Consider the following 11,014-nt stretch of genomic DNA (forward strand, 5'->3'; position numbering starts at 1 on the left):
GATCTGAAATACGGAAATTAGAATAATTAGAGTCTATCTAGAGACACTAAAACTCTAAGTTTGGGGGTGATTATCACTTCATAGTGCCTTACCTTTAACTCTCAGAAAGTCCCACACTTAGGACTTGATATCTCTGCCTCGATTTTACAAGATTACCTTCATACTCGTTTTCCCGCCTAATGATGTCCATGAAGAAGTTCAGTCGTTAGAAACCCATCCTCTGGTTGATGTGGTTTGCCCAGGCTATGATCCCCAGATTGACTTTGTTTTCCCACCAAATAGTTTTCTTCCAACTGTGGGAACGTTTATATTCCAAATGTGTCGAATATTAAGTTGTGAGACTAAACCTAATGCCTTAGGAAATTAAATCGACACATTTGCTAAGAATGACCACTATTCTCATTGTGGTCAATTTTGTAAGTCATATCTGATTGACTTAGAGGATCCGCAATTATTTAGGTTATTACTTGTGATTCAAGTTCTTATTTGAGTTTTTCCAGACTCTAGGACCTAATTTGGATCCAACCTATGAAGAAACGCAGCCAATGAAAATATTCTATTTAGACCCTTTCATAGAACCTGAACCTGAACCGCAATTACGATAGTTTTCAGGAAACTAGGTAAGGGCATGCTTTTCTTGTCCATTTTCTTGGTTCACTGCAGTTTCCTATGGTCAGCTCTTTTGGTTTTGAAGACCCACAGTTATTTCGACTGTTACTTTATGGTTCGAGTTGACAATCCTTTTCTAAGTCTGGCTGAAGACTTTAAACTTAGCACTTCTTGGGAGGTAACCCAATCTCATGCAACGGTAATATCTTCCTTAACTCTTTTCTTCAATAACAGTTTCTCCTTGTCATGCTTTTAATTTATCTTTAGAACATTGAGGACAATGTTAATTTAAGTTTGGGGGTGGGGGAGAAACTTTTAAGTTGCAATAAATAAACTCCAGAGCCTAGAAATTTACGCCTATTAAGGATAGCACTAACCAATCTAAGTGGATGGAAACATTTTTTTTAGGAGTTGAGGAACCAATCTGACTAGATGGAAACATCTATAGAGTCTATTCAAAAGCACAGAGCTCAGGTGTTAGAAATAACATGATAGTTTCGCCATATCTCGTCGAGTCCTTTTCACTTTCTATTTTTTTCTTTTATTTCAAGTGATTTGGTGGGGCACACGATTCAAGTTGTTACCTTTGCTAGGGTGAAATAGAGTGACTGAGTTACCTTTTCAAAAAAAAAAAAAAAAAAAGACCGGACCAGTTAGACCAATCGGAATAAGTATTAACACTTGGATAGCAATATGCGTGTGTTCTCCCTGTTTCCGTCGCCTAAGCAAGCATGGAATGGACCCGTGGGAACTATCGTTAATCTGCTGACAAGAAGCATGCGCTTGGATCAAAAAGATCTATTCATGCCGTTAAGTTTAAAAAAAAAAAAAGGTTATTGTTATGTGTAGTCAACTGCTGGTTCCCTTGTATTTGCCAGTTTGTTGATCTAGATTTAAGTTATTGACCACTGGTTCCCTTGTATATGCCAGTGTGTTAATATTAGTCAGACCGGTATCTCAGTCATTTAGGTTAGGTTCATCTTGGCAGAGGCCTTCAGACAGATATGGGAAACACCGTTCGCTTTTCAACCATCTACATTTTTCTTTTTCCATCTTCTTAATCTTTTCATGTGATTAGTGACTCCGAGTATGATGTCCATCGTGAAACTATCTTAGTAGAGCTCTGTCCTTATATGAATTTTAGTATGCTTGAGTGCAAACTCGTATACAACAATTGGAATTTCGCGTCAGGGTACTTCCTCCTGTAATTAATAAGTATGCCAACCAAGGAGGTTCTTTAGTGCTTTCCAAGATTTTTCGTAGATAGCTAGGGTCTGGAGTATTGGTTTTTGTGGGTACACCTCTGATAAACCCACCCGAGATTAACTCGGTCACTTTTCAAGAATAAAATTTGCTCGAGGACTAGCAAATAATAAGTTTGGGGGTATTTGATAGACGCATTTATGTGTCTATTTTGATCTCTTTTATGTATTTTATTAGTACCCATTTGTTCTCATTATGGTGTTTTTTGTTTGTTTAGGTGTTTTTGAGAAAATACCCTTGTATGGAAAGAGTTGCTCAAAAATGATGATTTACACCCCGGAGAAAAGTACTAAAGGCACCCCAGAAATGTCCTGGAGGCGCCCCAGAAATGTACGGAAACGTCCCAGAAATGTCCCGGAGGAAACCAGAAAAATTACTTTCAACCCAAGAATTACTATTTCAGCCCAAATTACTAAGGGGACACCAAGACAGGATAGGGGGACACCCCTCTTCTTCATTTGAATATCGATTTTGGCGGGAAAAATGTTCACAACACAGAGAATTTTCGATCGAAGAAATGAAGTAGTGGTAGGTCGATTCAATGGCTGAATTTTGGTATAGAGATGTGATATAGGTTGAGGAACACAGTATGGGTGACGAAATCGGTCAATTTTGGCTAAAATTCCTGGTTCGATTCACCAAACCAAAACAGAGCAACACGCACTGTAAGCGACTCAAGTGTGTTTCTGCTGTGCATGTGTGATGGAGTGATGTGGAGGTGGGAAAGCTTCTGAGGCATGAAGAAACTAATTTGGAGCGTTTTGGGAGCGAGTTAACGTGTGGAAATTCTATAAATGGTAAGTATTCTCATTTTTGGGCAGCAAAAAATAATCGAATTAAAGAGAAAATATACGCAATCAATGGTCGGATTTCTTGCTCCAAAACACTATAAATACAAGTATCGGTCATTGGGAAGAGGCTGTCGAGAGTTGGGAGAGAGTTAGAGACGTAAAAATCAAAGAACCAGACGCTGTGAAGAAGTTCCTGCTGCTGCTGGAACTGAAGAACACGAAGAACATTGGACGAGGCAGGAAAGTCGTTAAAAACTGTCGCTTTATTGCGACACTTTTCCACTCCTTTCCGCGACTGAGTCGTTGTACCAACATCACTACATCTGTGTCATTGATTCTGGACGCCTTCTGTGGGTCGCAGAATCCTGTTTTATACTATTTACTTATCTTTCTCTTCATTGTAAAACACTTTTGAGCATCAATGAAATTCTTTGAGAGCATTTTTACTATGATGAGTTAATTCCCTCGTAACCAAGGCAATGGAGGAAGCTATCCACGCAACATAAATGGGTAACTATTTCATTTAATTATATAATTCACCTAATCGCTGCTTTTGCAGAGTTTTAAATTGTTTGAATGATTGTTTTAATTATTTGTTATTCAGTTTGATAGGTTATGTTTGGTTTAATCTCTTGATAATCTATGCTTAAGGTTTACAAATAATGTTTGAGAATCTGTATGATTGATAGTGAATTAAAGATAAAAGAGGACTTAAGAATTGAATAGAGATTTGAAATATTTATCAATCAATTTTGCCTAATAGTGGAATCTAGTGTCTTGGTTACCTCTCGCACCCATTGTTAATATTTTTGTATATATATTTTTAAATCTAAAAATCCATTATCTTTACAAGTCCGAGCAACGAACTTTTACTACCACTTTCAAAACTACAACAGATAGCTGTAATGATCTACACTACAAATTAGCACAAAAACATCTCTGAATCTCTAAGGATAGAGATTGGATTGGATGAGAAGAAAATTTTGGGAGAGAAAAGAAAACTTTCGATTATTATTTTTCATAAACTACAACAACTAGGAGAATTGAGAATATAAAATCTAACCTAATCCAGCAGCTCGTGTGACACACACGGCGGGTACTAAACCTCATTATCAACTAATAACAGATATTTAACTAGTAATTATCGGTTGCCCCTAGTAACAGAGTCAACCCTTAATAACTCAGGAACTGTGGTAGGACAGGTTCATGACAAACCCCACTCCTTCAAATCATCCTTGTCCTCAAGGACGGAAGTTGAAAAGAACATGGTTGCTGGCCCCTTGTAGATCCTTCCGAGTACGGTAAGAGAGGTAAACATGACCTTGATAAACTTCAACACTCCGGTCCAAGAAAACAAGAGCACCACTTGCAGTAATAACAGTCTTGACTATTGGATCGTAATGAATTCAAAGATTTTAAAGGAATTACATATCAAATTTTATTTAGATGACATTACAGACAATAAAATACTTAGCGCTCATCTTGGAGATTTAAGATACAAGCATTCCCTGTAAATTCCACATCCACTCTCCCCACAAAGATATGCACAAGTTTATTTAAGAACTCCCCCCCCCCATTTGATGTCATTCCCAAGAGAACAACATGAATGACCTCACTTTAATGGAAAATAAGGATTTTTGCGGACATTAGCAAATCACATGGATTTGTATCCAATACATCGACATAAATTAACCTCAACACCAGTTACGAACGAAATGATTTGATGATGATGATGATGCGATTAGGGTTAGAAAATGAATTAAAGATGAACAAAGAGACGGATTTAACATGGTTCGGCAAGTTGTGCCTACATCCACGGAGGAACAAAGAAATAGTTTATTGATTGATCCACGGAGGGTTTATGATACATGTATTTATATAGTTTATGTAACCCTAATTCTGATTTAAACTTGATATGCAAGCAACTTGGGCAACAAGACTTTTGGAAACTTCTGGAATCCTCTTTCACGGGCTAGACGGGCTTGATTAATGGGCCTTCCATGTATTTTATACACGGTACAAACATCGCCCTCTCTTAACCTCCAACTTGTTGGGGGTTAAGAAGTTTGTTTATCCTTTTGCGTCGATCGTTAATGATGTAACTCGCCCCCAAGCGTGAGTAGAGATATTACAATGATGCCCACAACTGTAATTACCTGCAAAATATTTTCTCACGTGCTAGGCGAGACTTTTTCCACGTGGTGGAATTGTGATGCTCGAGAGCTAGTCGAGTATTGAGAAGAATGTAGTGTGCTTGCGGCTGGGGCAAGGATTTTTGCTCGCAACGTATCAAGGCTGTAGCGCTCGCTGCTCGGGCAGGCTGGTTGTATTGCTTGTGTTGAGTACGAGTCTTTGGACCAATATCGGGCATTGGGCTCGTGGTTTGACGAGACTTTGTGCTTTCCAAGGTGCAAGTCTTTCATACTCGCATTCAAAACGAGATTTTATGCTTGCGATAAAAGCAAAAATTAAGCGCTCACGTGCAAGGTGAGGCTTTAGGTGCTTGCAAAGTGATGCAAGGCTAAATGTTGAAGGGTCTAAGAAATCCTCATCTCGAACTTGATCATTTTGCTACCCTAAGTGCGTATAAAATTTTACCGAACACAGGAATTTTTGCTTCCATCTTGTAGGGAATTGAAAGACGATTCTAACGAGCAAAAATTCACTCAATTCGGACTTATAACGAAGAAGTTATTCAGGAAGCAAGATTTTCACGAAACGTGCCTGTTGTCACCGATGTGGTGATGATGTGTGCAGTATGCTGACATGGTCTTCGGTGACTGGTCAATAGTGCTGACTGGACCGAGAAATGACGTGGCACATCTGCTGACGTCGCATACTGACTTGACTTTCTGCTGACGTGGCATGTCAGTTTGATGATATGGCTTTGCTGACTGTGCAGACTTTGTTGATGTGACAAAAACCAGGTGATGTGGCTTGGGTGGAAATAGCCGTAGGTGTCTGGAATTGGGGTTAAAACATCCAACAACTTGGCTCTGGCGGCTCGGAGAGTTTGGCTTGGCTTGGCAAGGCGGCTCGAACAACTCGGCTTTGAACAGCTTGGCACGAAAAGGCGGCTTGGCTCGAAGCGGCTTAGCTGCTTAGCTCGGGACGAATCGGCTCGAACAACTCGGATCATTTTAGAATGGCTTGGCTCGGCTGGATCTGACGGACATGATTTTATGGATGAAGATCCGTACATGAGGCTGGACGAAACAATATATTCTTCAATTGTTGCTGCAATCTTTATCGCCACGCTTTCATCAACTGTTTCGCAACAGTTTCTTCATCTTCGTAACGGTTTCTACAACTGTTTGGCAACAACTTCTTCTACCTTCGTAACGGTTTCTTTAACCTTCGTAACGGTTCTTTCATCCTTGCAAGGGTTTCTTCAACCCTAACTTTTTTTTTCTCTACTGATTTTTGCATGGAATCCATGCATGATTTCTTCCGCGCCTTTCTCAATGGTAAAACACGATTATTTTAAAGAATCCCTTTAGTCGGCGCCAATGTTTGTACCCAAAATTAATTTAGGCACTAAACAAGATGATTTGATGATGACCATGATGCGATTAAGGTTAGAAAACGAATTAAAGATGAACAAAGAGACGGATTTAACGTGGTTCGGCAAGTTGTGCCTACATCCACGGAGGAACAGAGAAATAGTTTATTGATTGTAAGATACAATAATTTTCCCTGGGTTAGCTAACCTAAAATTCCGTAGCTTTTTAGGGTTTATGATACATGTATTTATATAGTTTATGTAACCCTAATTCTGATTTAAACTTGATATGCAAGCAACTTGGGCAACAAGACTTTTGAAAACTTCTGGAATCCTCTTTCACGGGCTATACGGGCTTGATTAATGGGCCTTCCGTTTATTTTATACGCGGTACAAACATTGCCCCCTCTTAACCTCCAACTTGTTGGGGGTTGAGAAGTTTGTTTATCCTTTTGCGTCGATCGTTGACGATGAAACTCGCCCCCAAGCGTGAGTAGAGATATTACAAAGACGCCCACAGCTGTAATTACCTGCAAAAAAATTTCTCACGTGCTAGGCGAGACTTTTTCCACGTGGTGGACTTGTGATGCTCGAGAGCTAGTCGAGTCTTGAGTAGAATGTAGTGTGCTTGCGGCTGGGGCAAGGATTTTTGCTCGCAACGTAACAAGGCTGTAGCGCTCACTGCTCGGGCAGGCTGGCTGTATTGCTTGTGTTGAGTACGAGTATTTGGACCAATATCGGGCGTTGGGCTCGTGGTTCGACGAGACTTTGTGCTTGCCAAGGTGCAAGTCTCTCATACTCGTTGATAGACACATTTTTGTGTCTGAATTGTCCTCAGTGTCTCTATTGCTAGTGCTTGATTTTGTACTTACTATGGTGTTTTGTGTGTTTGTAGGTATTTTTGGGAAATAAACATTTTTGGAAAATTCGGCTCGAAAAATCTCTCGGAGCACCCCTCAAAGGACATTTGCTAAGCGGACTCCAACTTTGGATAAGGGGCACCCACGGCTATGTGTAGCCCAAATTTGTCCTCAGCACCCATCTGTTATTCGCACCCCAGAACAGGATCGAGGCACTTCATCTTCAACATTTCAAAACTGTATTTTGGCGGGAAAACTGGCTGCAGATTAGGGTTGGAGTTTTAGGCATGCAAGGAAGAGACTCAATCGCTGATTCTTTTAGGGTTGATTTCTTAAGCCAGAACAGAACATGTATGGGTGTTACATTCGACCAACTTGGGTTGGATTGTGCTAGATGGTTGATTCAAAGCGAAACAGGAAAAGGCGAGATTTTCTAATTTGGTTTCGAAGGTTCCCGGAGAGATTTAATCGCTCCAATGAGTTGTATTCACCCTGTTTTGACTAAACGGGGCTGGTAAGTCAATTGGATTTGATAAACTTGGGTTGTATACGTGGATGCTAGAAAACAGAGGCGGGAATATAAAGATACTCGGGCCTCTCTGATATGTTTTTTGGGAAGTTTGCACGAGTCTACAGCATGTTACACTGATTATGGAATGTGTAGGATCCTGTTAAGAGGGTGCTGGCAGAAAATCAACGCGTGAGAAGACAAGAATGGAAAGGAGATATTCCCGAGTTTATGGCCTGCATGAGAATATTTTGGGGATTTTTCTGTGTTACTAGGAAGGATTCTCGCTGATGTGAAGGTATATATAGTGTGCTGGGGACTCAGAGAGGGGTACAAAGGGAGTTTGGGATAGTTTAGAACTCTACAGAGACGTAAATAATCGAGTTTCAGGAAACTGCCATTTCTGCTACTGAAGCTGAAGAACACGAAGAACATCGACCCACAGAGGCGATCATTTTTCTACAGTGAAAACGAAAGTTAGGTTCTATCGTTCCCTGTAACAGTTCGGTTTTTAACACTTATAACTGTTAGAAACCCGATTTTAATTGATTTCTCTCCCATTTCATCATTTGTACACCACCTTTGAGCAATAAAAATGAATTTTGAGCGTGTTTCTATGATGAATATCTAAACCCAATCCTTGGGGTTATGGAGGAAGCTGTTGTTTCAGTAAAAGTGATATATCTTTATTTTAAATTAATTATAGCAATTCTATTATGATTTTTGCATTAAACTAAAAATGGATTATATGATTTTGATTAGTTAGGTGTATTTTCTCTTGATAGAATATGTTTGATTTAGAGTTTTGATATTCTATGCTTGGATTAACATCTATTCTTTTAAAAGTATACATGTCTATGCAATACTATTAGAATCAATTTGAATGTTGAATTGCGAAATTATTGTTTTATTAAATCACTGATATCGACCAATGGTGGAATCCTATCCCCAGTCTCTCCACAATATTCACATCACCTTTTTATTTGAGTTTATTATTCATTTATAAAATTTAAGTCTAAAAAAAATCTGCTTTCACAAGTCTTGAACGAACCATCTTACTACAACATCATTGAAAATAACCATCAATTTTTGGCGCCGCCGACGCAGACTTGTCTTTAGGCTAGAGTTTTTAGATTTTTTTTTTTAAGGTTTTAATTTGTTCTTCTTTACGTTTTTGGGTTTTTGTCTTTTCCTTACAGATTTTGGAATCTGGAGCGAAGGAAAAATTTTCCAAAGCTTTTGGTGAATACTTAAAGATTTCGAGTAAAAGCAAAGCGAAAGGAGCGAAAGAAAAGAAGAAGAAAAATTAATAAAAAAAAAAAGAAAAAAAAAGAGACATTTTATTTTGTTTTTATTTTTTAGACTTTCCTTTTCTTTTCCACTATATTTTTGGATTGTGGATTGTGGATTTTGGGACTTTTTTTTTAAACCCTACGGAAGGGTAGTTTAAATATCAATTGTTTGCAGAGAAGGACGGCGATTACGATATCGCCTTGGCCCCTCGGGTTCATACATGACATAGGAGTCGTGGCCCGGGTCGACTTCAGCGGTTCATCCCCCGTCTGGTACGGGAGGTAAGTTTGTCGAAACACTCGCGAATCCCCTGTCAGCGAGTTACTGTATTCTTTCGTTTGCATATATGCCGAGGATTTGAAAACGGATGCTTTAATTTCCTAGTAAAGGGCAAGGACTGGCCATACAAGATAAGGGTTCGGTTTTCATCTCCGTTCCCTTCTTGCCCGCCTTAGGAAAACGAAACCAAATGCGAACCTAAGCCTTAAATTTGACTAGAACGAGACCTATAGGGTAATGAGCTTAATAGGAAAGGCATTCGAAAAATATTGGTTACTCTTTTAAGCATGCTTCAAGGTTCATGATGGTTTCTTTGAGTTGAATACGCCGCCTTGTAATGCCGGTGAGCCCTTGGGCATCAAAGCTCCACTGATCTTCCCTCGTCTCGATTCAACTTACTTAAACTCGGATTGATTCCAGAAGGGTTTGCTTAAATTGTAACGAATTCCCTTTCGAAGGATTAGAAGCTGGTCTAGAAACAATCTAAGTGGAGCCATCATGCTTTTTGTTTGCTAGAAATCAGTAGGTTTGCTGTGGTGGAGTCAGCCTTATTTGTGTTTGCATAGAACTTCCCTTCCTTTTAGATTTCTTTCTTTTTCTTTTATTTTTCTGGTGTATGCCCAAGGTTATTAAAGAGCGGTCTTGGAAAAGAAACACTCTAGGTCGTTTGATTAGTGATAAACCTAGTAGTTCTACTTGTGAAGGCGGGGAGCTCGAAGACTCTTCTTTTGAGAGCCCTGTCTTTGGAAATTTCAACTTTGAAAACTTGACAATTAGTCATTTGGTAGTGCCAGAAATGACAACTTTGAAAGCTTTATTAAACCCAACTAGGACCTCTCGTCCGTCTTGTATCAAGTTAGCTGAAACCGAGGAAAATTATGAACTCAAACCTGGGAATTTACAGATGCTCCCAATATTTTTAGGAAAAGAGAATGAGAACCCTTATTTTCATGTTAGGGAATTTGAGGAAGTTTGTAGTACTCTGAAGATTAAAAACCTTAGTGATGATGCTTTGAAACTTAGGTTATTCCCCTTTTCCCTTAAAAGATAAAGCTAAATCTTGGTTGTATAGTTTGGCTTCTGAGTCAGTTGAAACCTATGACCAACTTACATCTTCCTTTATACAGAAGTTTTTCCCAAGGCACAAAACATCGTCTATTAGGACACAAATCTGTACTTTTACTCAATAAGAGGGAGAATCTTTATTTAGGTATTTAGAAAGGTTCAATGACTTAATATCTCAATGTCCTCATCATGGTTTATAGATGGTTAGGTTAGTTCAGATCCTTTCGAGGGTTTAGATTATTCAACAACAACCATGGTTGAGTCCTTATGCACAGGTGAGTTTGAGAATAAAACTGTTGACGAGGCGATGACATTTTTGAATGAAATCGCCGATAAGACCCAACAATGGGAAAATAATAGGGAACCCCATAAAACAATTCTTCTAAGTAGAGGAAATGTCAATAAGGTAGAAGGATCTTATAAGTCAGATGCTAAAATAACAGCCATAGCCAAAAGGTTAGAATCCTTAGAATTAGGTCATTCTAGTGGTAATAGTGGTAGAATAGAGCCTTTTTGGGAAGGCCATACTTTTGAGGAGCAATCCAATGCTCTTTATAACAACACTAGATTCGATAACCTTCAGAAGTTTGACCCATATTCAGAAACCTATAACCCTGGCTGGAGAAACCATCCCAACCTTTCTTGGTCTAAGGGCCAGAATCAAAGTCAGTCTAGTAACTCTCAGGTTCCCCAGGTTTTGGCTATATTATGAATCCTTCAGCTCCGGCACAGTTTCAGAACCCTTCGGATAAGAAGATTATGAGTTTAGAAGAGTCTCTTTCTTTGTTAACTCGTAACATTGTGCAGTTTCAACAATCTGTTGCTCAAGGTTTAGAAGAAAATA

At 39.1% G+C, this 11,014-nt stretch overlaps 1 pseudogene; it reads right to left on the reverse strand.

Annotated features, from left to right (window-relative positions):
* Positions 1-10,266: 10,266 nt before the first annotated feature.
* On the reverse strand, positions 10,267-10,366 carry LOC113284877 (annotated as a pseudogene).
* Between the last annotated feature and the right edge of the window lie 648 nt (positions 10,367-11,014).

The sequence above is a fragment of the Papaver somniferum genome, chromosome 5 (genome assembly GCF_003573695.1).
Source record: "Papaver somniferum cultivar HN1 chromosome 5, ASM357369v1, whole genome shotgun sequence".
NCBI lineage: Eukaryota > Viridiplantae > Streptophyta > Magnoliopsida > Ranunculales > Papaveraceae > Papaver > Papaver somniferum.